The sequence below is a fragment of the Myodes glareolus genome, chromosome 1 (assembly GCF_982192425.1).
Source record: "Myodes glareolus chromosome 1, mMyoGla1.1, whole genome shotgun sequence".
Lineage (NCBI taxonomy): Eukaryota > Metazoa > Chordata > Mammalia > Rodentia > Cricetidae > Myodes > Myodes glareolus.
Window position 1 is genome coordinate 11,887,066 of NC_142026.1, and position 22,101 is coordinate 11,909,166.

A 22,101-nucleotide genomic window follows, 5' to 3' on the forward strand; every position below is an offset into this window, starting at 1 on the left:
AGCCTCTGAGATTGAGATAAAGGCTGGGGCACTTGGGAAAGGAAGGAATAGTACAGAATTAGGATAATGTCACCTAGTCCTAGGTCCGAGGCCTAATGCTAGAAAACCATTCTCTTTGTTTCTCTTCAGAGAAATCACAACTACATGAGTATACCGTGGGCCATTGTTTCATGTCACTCGACATTTTCAGCTTTAGAGCTGAGGAAGGCATTCAACACAGCATGCAACTTTAGCAGCAGTGCTAGGCACTGAACATACTCAATGACTTGTTGGCGTAAGTACAAAGTCGAAGGTTCCGTTAAAGCATTTGAGAAGCCTTAGAGCTGAGTTCTGCTGCAGTGAGAGCGGAAATCCATTGATGGAAACACCAAGCGACTGAGGTTGTGCTCCTGTAGATAGCCTCATTTGCATATCCCCACCAGTGCTGAGAGACACACAAAGGAAATAGAAAGGTGGCAAGGACCGTAGAAAACTAGTAAGAGAAAGTGCCGATCTCGCTCAGTCTAGGAGCTGCTGTCAAAACTTAGGCTGGTGGGAACCACAGTAGGCAGGAGTAGTTGGCAGGTCACGGGAAACACTTCTTCCCATGGAAGTGACACGAATGGACTGGGCTCCTTTATTTCCGTGCTTTCTAGAAAATAATGGCTTAAGTTACATAGCCTATTTTATTTAGACCTTGACATATAATAACTTATTATTTTTATTAACTCAAGAATTTTGGTAAAACTTCTTATCTATTTACTGAAAGTCTTTATGAAAAATAGGGGAACAGAAGCAATCCATTAACTCAGACACACTTGCACACACACACACACACACACACACACATATTTACACAATAAGACACTTGAGAATTTTATTCATTATATGGAGTGGTTGCTTTTGGTTTTGTTTTGTTTTGTTGGTTGATTGGTTGGTTGGTTCATTGGTTGATTTTTTTGAGACTAGTATTCTCTGTGTAGCTTTGTAACCTGTCCTGGAGATCACTCTGTAGACCAGGCTGGTTTCGAACTCGCAGAGATCCACCTGCCCCTGCCACCGAGAGCTGGGATTAATATACAGTGTATTTTATCACATTCTCCCCTGCCCATCCGCCATCTTTTTTCTTAACATGTAGAATTCAGTCATTGCTTCCAGTATGTGCATGGGCTTAGGGTTATCCATGGAGCATAGACAACCCACCAAGTGCAACATCTCTGAAGAAAACTGATTCTTCCTTGCTCTAAAGCCATCAACTGTAAATAGCTCCTCTGCAATGGGTAGGGTTCTGTGAATCCCTGTGAGCATAAATATGTTCTTAACATTATGAGGCAAACAACCGAGAAATTACATGTGTGTGTGTGTATACATATGCCTTGCAAATAAGCAAAAATATATCCTTGTCAAATAAGGGCACACCCTTAAGTTGTGCTTTAACTATTGATTTTTTTCTAATCTATTTTTGATTAAGGGAAGATTAAGTGAGGAAAACAGAAGAGTTTTAATAATCCTAAATGTAGTAGAAATTGAACATTGAGCACAGGTTCTCATAGTATTTCAAAGCATGTCACAGGACTAAGCATAGCAACATGGGCTCAGCAGCTCATATTAAATGGAAGTATTGGATCTGGAGAGATAGTTCAGCAGTTAAGAACATATACTGCTCCTACAGAGGGTCAACGTTTGGCTCATATCAGTAGGCTCACAACTATGTGTAACACAAGCTCCAGAGAAGCAGCCCCATCTTCTGACCTCCATGGGAACCTTCAGTCACATGCATATGCCCCCCCCACATACTTTAAAATATATAAATCTTCTAAAAAAAAGAAAAAAAAACTGTTAGCCTCAATAAGAAGGATACTCTAAAAGTCCGGACCAGAAACAGACATAATCGCTTCATCTCTTTCCAAACTAAGGACACACTTTACAAGAGAGATCAAATAATGGCGTTGTCTTAGGAAAATGATATTATAAAATGGGGGATGACTGAGAACAGTTGGATAGAAAAAGCAACAGCCAGAAGTTGGGCTAGGGCTCTGCTACTTGTGACTGGAGAGTAAGGACAGGAGCTAAATTATATAGAACATTTCCCAAAAAGTACTGGACAAAGAATATTTAGTAAAGTAAAAGCCTGCTGCACAGTCCCGGCCACTGAGAAGCTGAAGCGCCTTGCCAGAAGTTCCCTTTGTCACCCCTCTCTGTTGTGGCATAGGTCCTGTGTTTGTGTGTAGACCAAGGCAACAGGGACCAGGGAAGGAATGAAGAACAAACCCAGGGCAAAGAGGGATTAAACAATGAGGAAAATCCCTGGCCTCCAGCCACCTGCACCTGGGAGAGAGTGTTAAAAAAATAATAATCATAACGCCACAGATTTAAGCCTGGGGCCTGGCAAATGAAAAATAGTCTATTAATGCTTTCAACAAATATTTATTAAGTATCCATTACCTGTCAGACAGCTAACTAGGAGATATGGATACAAAGATATGGAAGAGGCTCTTCCCTTGGGGGAATTTTGATGTCAGGGTGAAGCCAATAAGTAAAATGTACACAAATCGCTTTAATCAAGGTATACATTACTGCGAAAACATAGATGAGAAAACATGTCCCTCTATCTGATGGACATGAACTGAGGACCAGAGAGAGCTGGAAGGAATGATTCGCTAGTCATGCAAATCTAAGGCCCACACAAAACACGGGGCTTCAGCTAGAAACTACCAATGGGTACTGGGTAAGAAAATCATGTCCAAACATATTTCTGATAAATGCTAAACACTTCCTGACTGGGAATGGGCCAGAAATATCAAGACAACAAGTTTGGTGTATTCATTAAAACCAGAAAGCAAAGAAGTCCGTGAAATTTAAACCTAAGGAAAAATAAATTAATAGCAAAAATAATAGTGAAAATTACACTTAAAAGATTTCATGGGGCTAAGGGTGCAGCTCAGAAAAGTATGCTCTCATGGCATGTGCAAAGCCCTGAGATTGAGCCGCAGCAAGCCTGTACACACAAAGAACGGCTTGATAAACAAAATATCATGTTGAATGAGGTGCAGCAAAGAATGTGTTGTGCATTACAGCAATACCAGTCTGACTCAACTCAATGTTTATTTTCTTCAATCCAGAAATTTCCCAGAGGATTTTTAACATCATAATTTGTCCCTGAATCCACAAGAATTGCAATGCAAGGAATTAAAGAAAAATTTCTTCCAGGCTTTCTCTTTTCTCCTTCCCTGATCTCATGTGGGCCTTTGATCATCTAAAAGGAATGTGCGGGTGGTGTGTAACCTTTACAAATGTTCTTCTGCCAATTGACATTGACTCGGGGGAAGTTTCTTCTCCATGCCCTTCTACCTTGCCCTAAGTTCTGCACAAAACCGCAACTTGCTGCATAGTGAGAAGCTGCTCAAAGGTGCCCTTGACAAGTCTCCGGTCAAATGAGAAGGGGGTTGAGGCTGCAAAACCAGAAGACACCCCCTCATAACTAGATTTTTGTGGCCCAAACAATCCATTCTCTTTGTGTGGGATACCTAGTGGTTGGTGAATCATATTACCAAGTGTATTTTTAGAAAATGAACTGGAAAAGAAAAGCAGTTACTGCCTCTTTAGACTCTGAGAATGAGCAGAGAGAATAGCCAAACGGATCTATTTGAAAATCAGCGATGTGGTTATTATGAGGAAGTAGGGTAATTCCAACAAATCATCCTAAAATAAAAGTTCATTCAAAAGGTAGTGGTCTGGCTGAGTCCTCTGTTTAGTCCATAAAATATTTCATATGGTGGCATGCCCTCCAAAGATGACCAATAAAATATGTTCTGGACTAACTACTATTGATTGTCAATGGACAAATAGGCTATTTTTTTTTCATGTCATTCACTTCTCTCTCCAGTTTGAAAGACACATGAGGTGTAGCACTCACCCTCCCTTTCCCTATGCATTCCTTCTCTTCTGAAAATTAAAATCACCGTCAGAGCAAGAGTACCTGGGCTCCTAAGTATTAGATTGGAGGCTACGTGGGAAGAGAAGATCTAAAAGTGATGAGCAAGCAGTAAATCTGCCCTTCCTTGTCAAGGCACCCATTTATCTTGTAACCAAGGCACCAGTGAGGGACCAGAGTTGGGTCTGGGTTCTTTATGTAGGAGCTCAGGACTTCCCATTCAGTTGTGAACAGCTTCCTGGGGAATGTCCTTCATGAATGAAACAGACCCTATCAAGGGATTCAAAAGGCTGTTCTAGTTTTGAAACTGGAAAAATGAGGTGGTGATGGGGAAGCTGAGTCGGTCTAATTCTCTTTTGAAGAAAAGACGCTATCACCCCAAAAGGGCATCTGGTTTCTGGAGACACTTGCTTACACTTGGTCAGTCCGAAGCGGGAGCAAGCTGACCCGCAGAAATGGGTAAGTGGGAGAAAAGCATGAGTTCCGATGCATTTGCTTAGGAAACCGCTAATACTATGCAGATTGAAAGTAGCATGCTTATAATACGTACATATTTGTGGGCTTTTGCACAAGTATTGTATTTTATGGTTGACTTTTATTTGTCTCTGGCTTTCTATATCTTCTGTTTATTGCTGTACCTGGAATTCCCATCAGCTGTACAGGAAAATGCATTCGTTGTGGCGCTTTCTCCTGTGCACGTTCCCAGAGGAGGAGGGCTAACATCAACCCTGCTTTAGACCCTTCTATCTACAGTGGTGGCCAGTGTACAGAATACGGTGGTGCAAATGTGGCACAAAAATTGTGGGAGAAACCAACCACTCTTTGATTGGATTTAAAGCCAACTCCACAAGATGGAAGCCATGCCTAACACCACTTAGGTGGTCAAGAGCCTGCAACTAGATTGACTAGGAACCTAGGGGAAATCCAAATCTATTGTCTGCTAAAGAAATACAGGTATACAATGACTCCTAATGACCTTCTGGTATACCCATGGGTCAATGTCTGGCTTATCCATCATCAGAGGAGCTTCCACCTAACTATTATACATGGGGACAAATACAGAGACCCACAACCACACAGAGTGAAAAATCCTAGAACACTCAACCTGAATGGGATGTCTTCATCAATCCTTACCCCTTAGGGATCAAAAATCTTAGCAGAAGAAGAGGCAGAAAAACAATGAAAGCAAAATTGAGGTAGATGATAACAAGGAAACAATGCCTTCCAGAAACAACACCTTTGAGTGATGCACTTATGAATTCCTGGAGACTGTAGCAACATCCTGAGGTTCAAGCCAAATGAAGTCCCAGCACTGAGAGGAGGAAGTAGACACGGTATCATCACTAACTAAGAAACTATCTCCAATTGACAACTGCTTGTAAGGAAAAATTAGTTTCTCCAGTGGAGTCTCACTGTGTCTACAAATCACACTACAGTGCAGGCCCAGTGCCTAGCACAGAAGGCCAACATAAAATAACTCAATAGACTTTGTAGAGATTTTCTGTTTGTTTGTTGTCCATAATGCATTCTCAGAGCATTTTTTTTATTTTCCTTACTTGTCTTTCACTTATTTATTACAATGTCTAGTTTTGTGTTTCTAAGGGTTTTCTGTGTGTGCATGTGTCTCTGTGGATGAATGGGCTTCTCATGCTCTTTGTTATTTTCCCTATTGTTGTTTTGTTTTATTATGATTTTGTTCTTTCTTTAATCTGCCTGTTTATTTTTTAGAGAGAGCAAGAGAGAGATGTAGAGCTGAATGGGTGGGGAGGAGGGGAGGATCTGGGAAGAGATGAAATAGAGGAAACCTTGAAAAATATACTGTTTGAAAAATGATTTTCAATAAATATTTGTTGTACTAATTAATGAAGAAATGAAATTTGCAGGTCAATGAAAGGAGCTAAAAAATATTATACTAACGGAGATAACCCAGGTCCAGAAATATAAATGCTGCATGTTTTCTTGTTTGTGGGTCTCAGCTCTGAATCTTTAGGTGCAACCGTATATAACCTGGAGTAACTGCAGAGACCAGAGAGTGAGAAGGAACAGTGGGGTGGTGGAGGAAATAAAAGGAACTCAGTCTAGAAAGGATAGCAAGGCACAGGTGCCATGAAAGGGGCCCTGAAAACAACAGCTGTGGGGGCTAACTGGGAAGCTGGAAGGAAGACAATATAGAGGGAAAAATACAGAAGGATAAAGAACACTAACGATGTTTTTTAAAAGTACTGGGAAAGTTACTATTTATGTTTGATATATACTATGCATTAGTGTAGATAGATTGACAGACAGACAGACAGATATATAGATAGACGACAGTTTGAATGGCTCTATAGCACTTGGGCGATGCTATTCCCCCAAAAGTCATAGACCTACCTAAGAAAAGTTCAAGTGCCAGCAGGCATAGAAAACCTCTCTTGGAGTTTTTGGTCCAACTCCCAAAATATTAAAAGCTATCACCTTACCCTTAGTAACCTCCCAGGTCTTGAAAGTTAGACCTTATAGCTGATGACTCCATACACTGTGGACACAGCACTGAGAAGGAATTGAAATGGAAATGACCTGGAAGCATCTTCCCTGAGACTTAAGTGCTCGTAATATTGAAAGATGCTATGCAAGGTTCAAATTGGGAAGAAAGCAACTCAATAATCTTACACAGCCGTAAAATCTACCAAGCCCAGCAAAGATCAAGATGACAAGACATGTCCAAGGGTGCAACAATGCTGCGTATATGATGGGGATGACCAACAGCTGCCTAATTCAACATCAGAATTTGTTTCTGATGGGCAGGGTGTTTCAAGCCCAAGCAACCACTCATGTCTAATGAGGTCATGGACTTTAGAGGAGAACCCACTACTGCCACTTTCCTAAACTATCATACTTCCTTACTGAATTCTAAATATTTATCCTTTATATCCACAGATAGAGTAGTTCATACACCTCACCAAAGAAATTTCTCTGCAGCAGAGGCCATCGCAGAAAACCACAACTGGTCAAAAGATAGAGGACAACTGACCTCGGGTGCCTATCCCCAACTGATAAATCCATAACACAATCTCCACTCTCAAGGCTCACAGAACATCATGGAAAAGGATGCAGATAGACGGTAGGAGGAAGAAGACCATGATGTCCTCTGCAAGGCAAAGGCAAAATGTTACACATATAACATGGAGCTGCAACTGTGAAATCTAAAAATTTTCATTTCCTAAACAAGGTTTGTTGAACACCACCACCATATGCCATGTCAACACGGAAGGGGAAATCTTTTACAGCCCTGTACCTAGATGAAGATACACACCAATTAGTGATGTTAGGCAAAATACAACTTAATTTCTCAGTAATCAAAACTTTTTTCCCCCTAAGTTGTCAGGAAAACGTATTTCAATTCTCTTGGAGTAATGATCAGAACGCACGTTTTGTTCACAAAAGTGTCTCAGTCTAGACAATCAACGGTGTGAGCAGCTTGCCTAAAATCACCCGTGTGGTATCCTGGAGGCATTACGTCATTACATCACAGAACACAGGCTCATATGGAAGACCATCTAGTGAGGGATGGACAGTGGAAGGCACTCAGCCCCGGAGAACTGTCTTCCTACTTAGGAGATTAGCCAAGGTCCTTGTTACTCAAGAGGGTATGAGAGATAAGGGAATAAACTCTGTAGGAAAATGGGCCAGAGAGAACAAGAGCTCTAATAAATAATCCTTTCACGTACTGGAATTCCCATATTCTTGTACCAGGAAAGGACACACACTAGATGCAGGTGACTTTTATGTAAAGGCATTAATAAATGAACGTTCCTAAGAAATATTGAAAAGAAAAAGTGAATAGATCTTCAACAAAACAAAGTAGCATAGCCAGTCAGCTCTTCCACTGGCCACTCTGCCTGTTCCACTTCTAGGAACAGGACAAAAAAAGATACAAAATTTGAAACACTAGAAACTGTTATAAAAATTCTATTGTTTCAAACTGGATTGAGATTAAATAATTTAATAGTGATTGTTAGAAGGCATTGAGCTCAGATTCTCTCTTAGACCTTGAATTTAGTGAACAATAGTTGTGTGTAAGTACACAACCAAAATCCAAGCTCTCTAAACATCTGACTCTACTTACCTTCTGCAGCCTGAAAAACATTCCCTGAATGAATTATGTAGCACTTTTATTGTGGTATACTTACTGGTAGAACTTCCAAAAATTGTGGCTAGAGATGTAGACAAATCTTAAAAGACAGAGGGGCTTGGGCCACTCCTTTCTTCCAGAAAGAGATAAAGCCTTGACTAGTAGCTTCTCCTCCATCTTGAATGAGGACCAAGATTCCTTCTAAAGCAAAAAGAAAACTTTCAAGAATACAAAGTTAAAAAAACAAACTTTAAAACAAACCCTATGTTTAGACATGGTATAAAACGCTATTGTCATGTAGTAAGTGTTTTGGTTTCAGTATCAACTGTATTCTGGGTTGTCTTCTCTTAATAGGAGTATTGTTTAGCAATATTTTACTTTCAATCTAAGCTGAGAGCCACGGTTTTTGTTCTACATGAAACATCCTCACGAGAGCACACTGAATACCTGAAAACAGTAACAAAAAGACCCTCAAACTCAAATGAAGCAAAACATTAGCTGCTTTAAAAGGACAAAGAAAATTTTAAGTAAATAGAGTTCTGGGCGTTTGCCCTCTGAGGATTCTGAAAACTTCTCTAGAGAAGTAGATGTGAAAGTGGTTTTAATTCTGGTGTGTCATTATCTAAATCAATGCAGCACTTCCCTTGTCTGCCCATCAGCAGGTGCTGAGGCATGCAGATGGGGCGAGTGCCTCCCCCGCAAGGTGCTTCCCCAGGCCCTAATGCTATCTTTCGGACTGTGTGCACTCTGAAGCAGGTTTTAGAGCAAGCACAGGCATTACATGTGATTTCCCTTCAGAGTGCTGGGATAGATTGCAAAACGCAGATTATTACATGCTGGGGTACTGGAAATATGGTTTGTTGATGTTTTTAAAGAAAGGTTGGGACAAGCTTTTGTTAAAATTACTTCTATGCAAAATTCTAGAGAGATCAACAGAGGTGACATTCATGCTGGGCCTTTCTGCTTTTATGGCTAAGTCTTGGTTGTCATGGCCACAAAAATGACAGTAATCTGTAGCAACTCTTTTTAGGAGCATTTCAACTTTAAAGGAATATCTTAACTCCAAATTGATCTAGGGAGTCAATACAGTCCACATGAAAATTTCAAAAGACTTTCTCTGTCAAAATTCAAGCACTGATTTTGAAATTCTTACCAAAATGAGAATGACCTAGAATTACCATAGTAATTTTATAAAAAGAATAAATTTGGAGCAAGAAATTATTTGACTTTAAATTTTTTTAATTACTTGATTTTAAAATTTACCATAAAACTGCAATAATCAAACAGTTATAGCAGTACAAACCAAAGCATAGAAAAGGAGACAGAAAAATCTAGAAACAGAGAAATATATATATATACATATATATATAATTTTATATTTTGCTTTTAATGTAACATTTCTATTGATAAGAGACATATATGTATAAGTTACAGCATATTTTATATGTGCATATATTGTTTAATATAATGACTAAGTTAAGTTAATTAACATACGTGTAACCTCAATACTTAGTGTTTCATGGTGGCAAGAATTGCATCAATGAATATAATCAACAGAGAGAGGAAACAGACAACCTGAAGAATTTTAAAATGTATTTGTGAATTATCTATTCAAGAAGACATTAATATCCAGAATATATAGGGAACACAATCAACAGCAGACACGCACAGTAGACAATTGATCTGAATAGAGGATTCTTCAAAGAAGACATACAAATGGACACGTGTACTGAGGATGCAAATCACTGTGGGAATAAAATCAAAGCACAATAGGACATCAGTACAGAAGTGCTGCAATCAGAGACACAACCGACATGTTCTGGGAAGGATGAAGAAAAAGAGAACCTCTTAAAAACTTTAGCTAGCAATGTAAATTAATACACTCATTATGTAAAAATAATAAGGGGGTCCCTTAAAAAAACTAAAAGTAAAATTATCATGTTTGAGGAAGAGACCTGCTCGGTTGTCATGAACTTAAACCATAAAACCCAATATGGACCAGTTCAAAAGAACCACCATATACAGGCCGCCCATGCATGTTTCAGCATTGTCAGGGCATAAGTTTCATTTTTTTCAAAATTATCATGTGAATCAGTAATTCCACTTTGGGTATATAGCCAAAGAAATTAAATGTGTATATCAAAGATGTATCTTTACCTTCATTTATTGAAGCAGGGAATCATAAGAGCCAAAATGAGGAGTGAAATACACTAGGTGTAAAAAGACAAATATCACAATATTTCATTCACATTCACAATATTTCATTGACACTTGGAAGAGTAAAAATTCCTAGTGATGAACTAGGTCTTTGGAGCCCATTGCCTATGGAGGGACACCTTGTTCAGTCTAGATACGGGGTGGGGGGAGCTTGGTCCTGCCTCAAGTGATGTGACAGACTTTGTTGACTCCCTATGGGAGATCTCACCCTCTCTGAGGAGTGAATGTGGGGTGGGTTTGGAAGAAGATGAGGGAAGAGGAAGGAGAGAAAAGAGAGGGAACTGGTATTGGTATGCAATTTTTTTTTTAAAAAAAGGGTTGTTTAAAAAATTTTAAAATATATTAGAATTCAGATCAACCAAAATGCAAGACAATGCGCCTTCCTCTGACACATGGCTATCAGTTATAGCCTTATTACAAGACTTACTAGGAACTATTCATCAATCAGTGAACATAGAACCTCCCTCAATCATCTGAAACCTATAAAAAGAGATCCCAATTTTGCCACATGGTCTGAACTCCTCAAAGCCCCTGCCATGCTGTCATCTGTCTGTCTATCACATTAATAACTTCTAATAAATATCATATGACTGGGAACATAGCTCAATATTATACGGTTAGCACATGTGAAGTCCTGGTTTCAATGCCCAGCACTGTAAGAAGAAAAGAATTAACTTATAAATCTCTTACCCAGGGGCTGGAGAGATGGCTCAGCAGCTGCTCTTCCAAAAGTTCTGAGTTCAATTCCCAGCAACCATATGGTGGCTCACAACCATCTGTAATGAGATCTGGTACCCTCTTCCGGCATGCAGACATACACTCAAGCTGAACACGGTAAAAATAATAAATAAATCTTAGAAATAAATATATCCTCTCCCCATTTAAAGAAAAATGAGCTCATGGAAGTGGAGGACAGTATAGTGGTTATCAGAGTCCAGAGGTAACATAAGAGAGGGGTGTGGGCAAGCTTATCAACAGTACAAAGCTATGACCAGATAGAAGTCTGGCATCCAATATTATGGAGTGGTGATTATTTTAACACTATCATGTGGTCAAAACAGCTTAACGATGAACTAGAGAGATGACACATTGGTTAAAAATATATACTGAAAAAAAAAACAAAACAGAACATACATTGCTGTTGCACAGGACCTGAGTTTGGATCCCTGTACCCACATTGGGAAAATCACAACTGCTGAAACCCTAGCTCCAAAGACTCTGACACCTCTGGCCTCTGTCCACACACAGCTCCACTCATGTGCACACACCTTCATGATAGCATATACACATGCATAGTAAAATACAATCCAAATGAATCTTTAAAACTAGATAGAGGACTGTGAATGCTCTCATCACAAGGGAATCATACATGTCTGAGAGAGAGGTCAGTCTGTATGCTAAGGTGACTGGCACAAAGCGTATGGCTGCATTGAAAGCATCACACTGTACACCGTACAGATGTTTAATTACTACTCCACTGGCAAACCCTTGCTAGCAATTTTCGGATGTGCAATTTAGTTAATTTTATTTGGTAGCACACATACAGATCTCTCAAACTCACCATTCTTTAATTTTATATGAATCAGCATCTTTCCACCTTCAGGTTGCCAAAAATCCTGATAATGCCTTTCTACTCTGCTTTGTAAACAATATTTTTATAAACTGGAAACATAAGACCATATGGTATTTTTCTTTCTAGTATCATCTTATTTCAGTTATAATATCACTGAGGCTCTTCCTAATGGGTTAAATGACAACTCTTCCTCTTTTAAACATTCTGAATAAAGTTTCAATGTTTGCGTATTACATTTTCTTTTTTAATTGACATTAAATGACATCACTTCCCACTTTTGTTTCTTCCAGGTTTTTGCAGCTAGCTACTCTTGTAGTATTAACAATAAAAATCCAGAGACCAATATCGGGGTTCAACTTGAAGATCAGAAAAGCAAAGCAGCCAGCCACTGGCTCTTACCTCTATCTCAGACCAAAAATGGACGACCCTGCCTCCACAAATCCTCAGATTGAGAGAGAGAGAGTTCCTGTCTCATCCTGCCTCATATCCCTCTCTAGTGCTATGATTAAAGGCATACACCACCATGGCCCCGCGTCTATGGCTAACTAACTAACTAACTGTGGCTGCTGGGTTTTAATGTTTGTGCCCCCACTACCTGGCCTGTACAGCTAACTAACGTGGCTGTTTTATGCTCTAATCTTCAGGCAAGCTTTCTTTGTTTGTTTGTTTATTTTTGTTTTCTGCAAGATTATTTTAAGCTTTGTTTACTAAAATACAAATGAAATATCACTACATACTCTCCCTTGACCTCCAACTCTCAAATTCATAGTCATTTTTCTTTAATATTGTTAAATTACATGTGCATATATTAATACAAACATACATGCATACATTCATATATACAAGTAAACCTGCCTGCTGAGTTCACATTTGTTGGTGGTGTGTATGTGGCTGCAAGGCTGAGCAGTCGGCACTGGATATCCAATAACAGGGCTCATCCCCAGGACACACTAATTCCCATTCTCTCAGCAGTTATTACCTCTAGCTCTTTGTCCAGGGTGAGATCCCATGAAGCTTTGCTCCTTCCCTGGTAGCATGTCCATTGTACTGCCATTGTTATGGTCTTATTTATGCTGCTATTTCTAGGAGACACTGTCTCACAGCAGACTTCCTTTTATTCTGGATCTTCCAATCTTTCCATCCCCTTTTACACAATGTTTCCTAGATGTATGAGCCATAGATGCAGGAGCCATAGACGACTAGTAGATACAGGAGCTGTGATCTAGATGCACATCTGTTGGGTCTGTGTTCCTCACAATCTGCTGATCTCTTCATTGAGTCCGGTTGTGGAATTCTGTGATCATCTCCATTTGTGTAAAGTCAGGCTTCTTTGATGAGGGGTGGTACCCATACTTAATTGCAGGCATCTTTTCTATAGGATTTAGAAAGCAGTTAAGTATAATGCTGACTGAGCAAGGTGACAGTAATAGATCCTTTTTTCTAATGCCTGTGACCTCACAAGATTTGGAAATCTGGCTAGGTTCCCAGTACTAAGCATGCTTTTCTTCCTATTGAGTGGACCTTAAGTCCAACTAGACAGCTGCTGGTTATCACCAACACGGAAGTGTCATTTCCTGCATCACTGTACCTATCTTGCTGGTAATTGCTGTGGTTCACGGGTGATGCAGCTGTGTGGGACTGTTTAACTGCTTCCATTCATTGGCACAGTGCAAACATGCTCGAATCTTAGAGGCTAGATGGAAGGAAAACATTCTGGTTAGATGCAACTCAGATCATCTGAGTCTTGCATCCTAACTGTGCAGTGTCGGCAGCAATGGGCCCACCTTCAACCATTGAGAGGCAACTGAAGGCTACATTGATAATCTATATTGTTTTGGGGAGTCACTTGGACTACCTGGATCAACCATTTGAAATGAAATTTCTTCTGCTTGGTATCTGGGGATTCGTTAGTCTATGGCTCTTATGAGGAGTGTATTGCCAGATCCAGAATCAAGAAAGCCATATGTTCTCTCTCATCTGAGCTTCCTGGACCCGAATCCTAAAATGTGTATATAAAACATGGAGTAACCACAGAAACAAAAAAGTATTTTCTGGGGGAGGAGAGCAGATGGGCTTGGAAGAGAACAGCAGGATATGGGTGATTTGAAAAGGGGGTCCCCAACTGAGGAGGAGGGAGAGCGGTCAATACAGAAGAAGAAGGAAGAATCAATGACAATATCAAAATGTTTGATAAAACCTCAAAGAATCATATTTTATATTTACTTAAAATTATGCAGGATGCATATAATTAAATACATATACATATACATCACATAGTCTTTGTCCATTTGCTACAGTTTTAATTGGCTCCCCAAAAGGCATGTGTTATAAACTTTTCCCATGATGAAATAATGTTGAAAAGTAAGAAGTAAGGAAATGATTTGGGTCATGAAAGCACCATTCTTGTGAATGGATTAATGTTATATATTTATGTATACACATGCATCTGTACATATGAGAAAGGTTCTTACCAAAAGACTCAAGATTTAGTTTCATCTCCTGATCCTTCTCTTTGTCCTTCCACCATTAGGGACTTCAGGAAGAAGACCTTTGACAGATGCTGGAGCCATCACCTTTGGACGTCTCATCTTCCAGAACTAAAACCCAATAGATTTCTGTTGAGTACAGACTATCCAGCATGTAGCATTCTGTCAGAGGGTAGACTGGACTAAAGCATGAGTCACCCCAGTGGCTCTGTATCTTAAATGCTATGAACAATGCTGCAATTGCAAAGTGTCATGGTTAGTTATTTAACTTTAAACAAAGTTATTAATGCAGTTCAAGGGGAAGACCCATGTGTTCAAATAAATTAGAACAGCTGGATATCTATATGGAGGACACAAAACAAAACTCTTGACATTCATCACCTACTCTAAATAAAAAAAGAAAGGTTCTAGATTGAAGTATAAAAACCAAGCTCAAAAACACAGAAGAAATATACCAGAAAGACTTTACAACCCTGGGTTTATCAAAATATTTTTTTGTCTTTAAAAGGAACACACACACACACACACACACACACACACACACACTCCATAAAAGAAAACAAAAGCCCACATAAACAGTTGTTATAATTGTCAACTGTCATTGTCTGAAAAGACATTTAATATTATCTGACATCAAATAAATGCAAATTAAATCCATGAGCTAGAGCCACAGTTCTCGACCTATAGGTTGCAACCCCTTTAGGGGATAAATGACCCTACTATCCTTTGCCTGGCCCCTACAGTTCTTTCAAATCCCAGAGGAAGAATTCATGACACTGTAAACATTGAATCTTTCTGGTTTCTAAAATCAGCACCACATGGATGGCACAGACAAGTGCGGCTGCCAGGTAGCAGGGATCACATTTCATATGCATACAGGAAGCACAGAGAGAGAAGAAAAAGTGAAACAAGGCTATAAACTATCAAAACCCCAGTGACATACTACTTTCAGAAATTCCATGACCTTCCAAAGAGCTCCACCAACTGGAGACCAAGTGTTCAAATCCATGAGCCTATGGGAGACATTCATCATTGGCATTACAACAGGCTCAAGCCCAGTACAACAACTACATAAAACCACAGATTGCAGTCACCCTGATGTCTGCAGAGATGGTTCAGGAAGCTTGGGTTCTCATCCCTAAAACCTACTGTGCTGGTTTGCATGAGAATGGTTCTCACAGGCTCATATGTTAGACTCAGACTTAGTCCCCATTGGTGGAACTGTTTGGGAAGGATTAGGAGCTGAGGACTTGGAGGTGGCACTGTCCTTGGGGTTTCAAAGGACACATGCTGTTTCCAGTGTGCTCTTTCTCAGCCTCCTGCATGTGGATCAAGCTCCAGTTGCCTGCTGCCTGTTACCCCCATGCCACTATCATGAATTCTGACCCTCCGAAACTGTAAGTCCCAGATAACTATCTTCTATAGGTTGCCTTGGTCATGGTGTCTTATTCCAGCAATAGAAATGTAACTAAGACACCTGCACATAAATTTAGGTGCAGTAACACATCTGTCTTTAATCCTAGCACTCTTACAGGGAAAGGGAAAGTGGAGGCATAATGACCCAGACACTCACAGGCAAGCTGGCCAGGAATACACAGCAGTGAACAAGAGTAGACCCTGTCTCAAACTAATATGAAGGCAAGGACCAACGCTAGCTTGCCCTGACTTCCATATGCACGTCCCTACACACACAGTAGCGTATACTGTTTTGTATGTCTCTACGAACAACATTATCCATAAATTAAATGACCTGACTCTTTTATTCAATGCACCTATAACATATAACATACTTGCTTGGAAATCTGGAAATGGAAGGCTGAGAATAGAATATCAAATTTTGAGGCATGTGAAAGATCATATTTGCGTAAAAGAGTCAAGGCTGTGTTAAGTCATGCCAAGCTTTCATCCCTTACTTGAGTAACCTGTGAATGGAAAGCAAAGAGCCCTTCATTTTGCCTTGCTGTTGCTTCTGCCTTCATCAGCGGTGATTATAGAAACCCAAAGGTAGCTTTTTTGCATGGAATAGAAAGAATTCTGAGAAAACTTATTCTGCTGAAATCACTGTTGCAGATTCACATCTTAGTTAACAATGTACACACTCTCTTTTGTGTTCATTATGGCTTTGCCAAAGCCTATCCGAGATGGCACAAGTTCAATAGTTTTTATGTGATATTGCTCTAATAACCTTTTGGACTCACATGCTTACATCTTATAGTTATATGAATTTGAAGGAATGAAAATACGTCCAAAATTAAAAATATCTGTGAGATTTTTCACTTAAGGAGACGTCTTGAGATGGATTTTAGACCTCAGTGAAGTATGTTTGGAAACATCAGCTAACACTTTGCTCTTTTATAACAGATAGCAACCTTTAGGTTTGTATTCAGCCTAGTGTGTGTGTGTGTGTGTGTGTGTGTGTGTGTGTGTGTGCCAGGGGGGAGTGAATTAGAGTATTAGAATCTACCAGATGTTTTGCATGTGTCAGAAAACACACACACACACACTCACAGAGACAATGCCTAATGTGTCAGTGAATAATTGAGTACTTGCAATTCTTTCCAATAAGTGAGAAATGATTCCTTGTGGCAGATGCTGGAATATGACAATTATTTAAATGCAAAGAAAATTAATTTATACCTTATGGACTCATCTTGATTTCTTTTAATTTCCGACTTAACATCTGCTAAAACTACACTTCATGAGAACGCACAGGAATGACGCAAACCACCGGTATCCATTTCTTCATAGGTGCTAGCATGATGGAGGGAACCACAATCACGCAGGGCAGGTCAAAGGTGTGGGTGTGCTGAAGACAGTGAGGAACGGCTGGCAGACCTGCCAGCATGAAAACAGGGAGATGCTGTGTCCTGGAAGCCCGAGGAAAGCAAAGTCTGCTCACAGCTTGGATAGGGCACAAAGGTATTTGTTCCACTCACTCCGAGGACTCAGGATGCTAGAGAAACAAACAAAACCTATACAAGAAGTTTTGTGAGGTTGGTAATGTGGGCACTGAGGTTTAGTTATGATGGACATAGATCACATCAACCATAAAGGGTGTCGCCAGGGAGCCTTTTAAAGCCCCATCTAAGAAAACTGTATGACTGGCAGCTTCTCCTCAGCTTTCATGATCTAGGATGGGAGCTGATCCCCAGGGAAGTCCTCTCAAGGTCCCACTTTGTGCACAGTTCCCTTTAGCAGGATTTATTTCTCAGACTGCTTAAAAAGATGGGTTAGTGCGTATGTGTTATAATAACTGTACTCTGAATTTTAACAGTGCAGCTGAAAGAATAAACCACATTTTAAAAGAAGACTTTAAAATAATAATTACCTGTATGGTTGAGGGTCATCTTTTTCTGCAATCTTCAAGCATGCTGCTCTAGCAGTTTGGATGAGACAAAACGGCTTTATCACTTTGGGATCATGGATTTTGCCATATGGAGCCAGAGTTGTGCTGGAAATGAGGTGGCAGTGTAGCTCTAACAGGCTCCTAAACTGTCCTCTGACCAGGTTTATGGGTCCTGATGGAGAAACACATGGCGTGTCGCTCACCTGACTAAGCAGAAGCAGTCCGTGTTTAATGGGAAGGCACTTTGGGTTTCGTGTTCCTGTGGATGCTGTGCCTACAGAAAGTTGATTAGTGAGGTAGAGCTGCAGTCTACCGAGAAAAGGAATCCTGCCTGGCCACCTTTCCACACTGCAGCAGGACGCCCTGTGAGATGCCCTGACCCATGATCTTTTGCTCTTTTCTATACTCTTGCCTCGCTGTCCTCCGTCTCACCGAGCAGTCTTCGAAACGTCAAGATGACTGTATGTTTGCTTTTTTGTCCGTCTGGCTTCTTTTGCTTTTTCTTTTCTTTTTGTTTGTTTGTCTGTTTTGTTACAACATGGCCTTACTCTGTAGCCCAGGATAACCCGAAACTCATTCTTAGCTCAGACTGACAATAAACTTGTGGTGATTCCCATGCCTCAGCTTTTTAAGACTACAGCTGTGAACCAGCATGCCTGGCTCCAAACACAGAAATCCTTAGGCAGCATTTTCTGCCTTCCACAGCTAACCCTCCCTTCCACAGCTAATCCTCCCTTCCACAGCTAACCCTCCCTTCCACAGCTAATCCTCCCTTCCACAGCTAACCCTCCCTTCCACAGCTAATCCTCCCTTCCACAGCTAACCCTCCCTTCCACAGCTAATCCTCCCTTCCACAGCTAACCCTCCCTTCCACAGCTAATCCTCCCTTCCACAGCTAACCCTCCCTTCCACAGCTAATCCTCCCAGGGTTCGCCCCATCATGATCTCACTCTCAACACACCCCAAACTCCATTCTGTAAAACGGGTCCCCTTTCCAGAATTCTATATTCCTCCTAGTTGTTGGGTCACACTCACAGTCACTGCCATAGGAACCCACAAGTCTTGGACCTATTTTCTATGTTTTTAACATGGTCTTATAATCCCAGTTTACTATGATAAAAGATAGTGCCCAGTTTAATCATAGGAAAAAGTCTGATCAGTTTGTGTGTGCCTGATTCTTGGTGCTGCCTAGCTGCACAAGGAAAGTCATCCTGCCTCTGCCCGTGTGCTCTAAACAGAGTCAAACACTGCCTATAAAATTGAATCAAAACCCAGCATTAAACAATGTTATACCCTCAAGCAAGGCTCCCACTGATCTCAACACTGCCTGAGCTCCTAAATAATGAAGTTACTATTGCCCTGTGCTCATTTAAGTGTACAGCCTTCCTCCTTCCTGTCCCTCAACTCAGCCAGACTATATGGAGATGAAGGGATGGGCTCTCTGATGGACACGCGTTGCAGACATGAAGCTACCAGCTGTCCTTTTGCAACTGTGGTGTTATCATTGATTTGCCTTTCTTTCTGTATTTGACAGCAGTTCTTAATTATCTATCAGAATCTCAAGATGACAGAAACTAAAAACAACACTAACAACAAACTGCGTGTTTTCCTGATGGACAAAAATGATACAGATCTTAGGCGGATAGAATTATCTTTAGCTTCCCGAACTGGAAGCTTATTATTATTTCCAAATGTACAATTTTACCTCAAAAGCCAATTGGAAGGATTCTTATGTCAGGAATTTAAAAAAATTACCATAACAAAAAAAACCAAATAACTTGATTGCAACGAAAGTTCGTTGCCAAGCCGTTTTGCTATGGAGACATGAATGTCTAATGTTAGTTTCTAGAGACAGGTCAAGCTGTCCCTGAGTTAAAGAGCTTGTGACCCATCTTAAGCAGGAGGAAGAGAAGCCAAGCTGCAAAGGCACACGTCAGGCACCTGGAGATAGCTCATCAGAGGCAAAGGAAGACCTGTGCCCATCAGAAAGGGTGAGGAGTGATGCAATTGGGGATGTGACTTTGGTGAACTGGATGGATCTTCCCCTAGGGAAGAAAAGGGGATATGTATGTACCTATGCATGTGTGTGCATGTATGTGTGAGTGTGAGTGTGTGTGTGTGTGTGTGTGTGTGTGTGTGTGTGAGTGTGTGTGTGTGCACTGAACAGAGCAAGGAAAATTTTAAAATCTTTTACCCATTGGACCTCAGGAGAAAGATAGATGAATAAGTCACAATGATGGGGATGTTTTCCTGAAGCAGGAATGAGGATAAAGATGGAAGCCCGAAATATCCATGGAAGCTCCAAGTACAGAGCCAGTCACAGCAGGAGCTAGAGGAGCAGAAACAAGGGGAGAGCAGACTACAGGTAGCCTGCGGATGGTAGTCAAAGGGAGCACGCTTTTAAAGAACGGTTCTCTAGAATACTCAGTAGCCACGTGGGCAAACCAAACAGGCAAGATAATTAGAACTTGAAAGAATTCAGGAATCTTTCCAAGGAAATCCAGTCAAAACTAAAGACAGGGACACCTGCTGAGTGAGGAGGAAACTAAACTGGGTGGAGTCTAGAGAAAGTCTGTACTATAGAGGGGAAACAGGAAAATACTCAAACTTGGTGCCATTAAGCTATACCAAAAAAAAAAAAAACAAGAAAAAAACAAAACAAAACAAAACAAAACCCAAAGATGTAGCTAATTTCTAAGTAAAAAGCAAAGGTTTCTTTTTTTTTAATCAAATTCACAAACAGACAATTTTTACACAGTTAAATGTCTCTCACGTAGAAGCCAAACAAAGTTTCAAGTTTTGTCTTATACATTGTCCAAAAAAAAAAATCAATCTCTCTCTCATCTCACTCTTCTTTCATTTTTGTTTCTATCTCTTTCTATGTCATATCCATTGAGAAAATCCCACGCCCTTTCAAGCCTACCTCTGTAGTCACTGTTCATGGTAAGTTTTCTCCCTACCCCCTTTTCAACATACCTCAAGCTGCCTCTTGAGTTTTTTCTGCTCTTTTTTCCTGTTAAGGTAACTTTTAATACTTAATCAAGTTGGATGTCAAATACATAAACATATAGTTGGAAAAAGAAAAGATTTAATTTATACCAAATTACATAGTTGCTCAAGACCATATCTGCCATGTCTGTATCTCTTAATTTGAATAATTTTAAGCCATTGTAGGACCCCTATATTATTCCAGGTAGAAGTGCATAGAAAACACAGAAGAGTGAAGACAGCTGGGTTTTCCTTCTCTTTCTCATACTTCGCATCTAGAGATTTCATTTCCTGAATATTTTATTAGCAACCTGCCGCTGACTCACAAGCGCATAATTCATCACCAACCAAGGTATGAAGTCAAAGCTGACTGAGTTATGCACCAATTTTAATGTCACAGATTATACTTTCACACGACAGTTTCTTTCAGGACAGGGGATCAATGCAGCCACACCGAAAGACCTAACTCTAAGGGCGGTTGGTCTCCACAGTCCTCCAATAGACAGGTGCTGTGTGGGCCCCAAGTATCTAAGTCAGAATTTATGCACTTGGACTTCTATAAACCCGCCACATTCTTCACAAATTTCATTCTAATTTACACCAGTCCTGTCTCCAAACATATATGTGTGTGTGCGTGTGTGTGTATACATATGTTTGGTTTGAATGGATGTACACACACACACATACACATCTATCTATCTGTCTGTCTGTCTATCTAGCTATCTCTCTCTATATGTGTCTATATATAGACACACGGAGAGGAGGGGTTTCCTGATTGCACAAAAAATATATTTCATAGCCATGAGCAGTTCTAGAATAAAATAACTTCCACTGAAATGCACTCTATTAACTTTGATCTAAAACATAAAATCAGGAATAGTCTAAGGCTACCTCAGCTTCTCAAGAATTTTTGCTACTAGGAATGTGACCTCTGCTTAATTGTGTTGAACTCTCATTCTTTTATTTGGAAAAATGAGATTAAAACTAAAATTTATTTCATAGTGTTATTATAAAAAATTGAATAAAGAAACTCAAAGAAAGCTAAAATGGTATTTAGGCCAGAATTTGGGCTTAATATAGCTCAGTTCTTATTCTTAAAAAATAACAGTTGAATTTATGAAAGTGTTCTGTTAGTAAAAAAAATAAAGGCAATACAAATATAAATATCAACGGTGCATTTTGTGCCAGACAGAACTGTACAGAACAAAAAGATAAATGAACCTTAATAAATCAATCATCTGATAAAGATTTCACATTTACTTATTATGCTTTAGAACATAGGACTCTACTTGAAATGCTAATAATCTGAATCTTGAGTGGGATCAATTTGTGGAACATGTAAGTGATCTTGATTAAATAAAAAATACAGCTTGGCTTTTGCAGGGAGACCAGCTTTAGCCCACATCTCTGCGGAACACCTGTGACAGACCAACTACTGCCCTGCAGCCAATTGTGACAGCAGCCCAG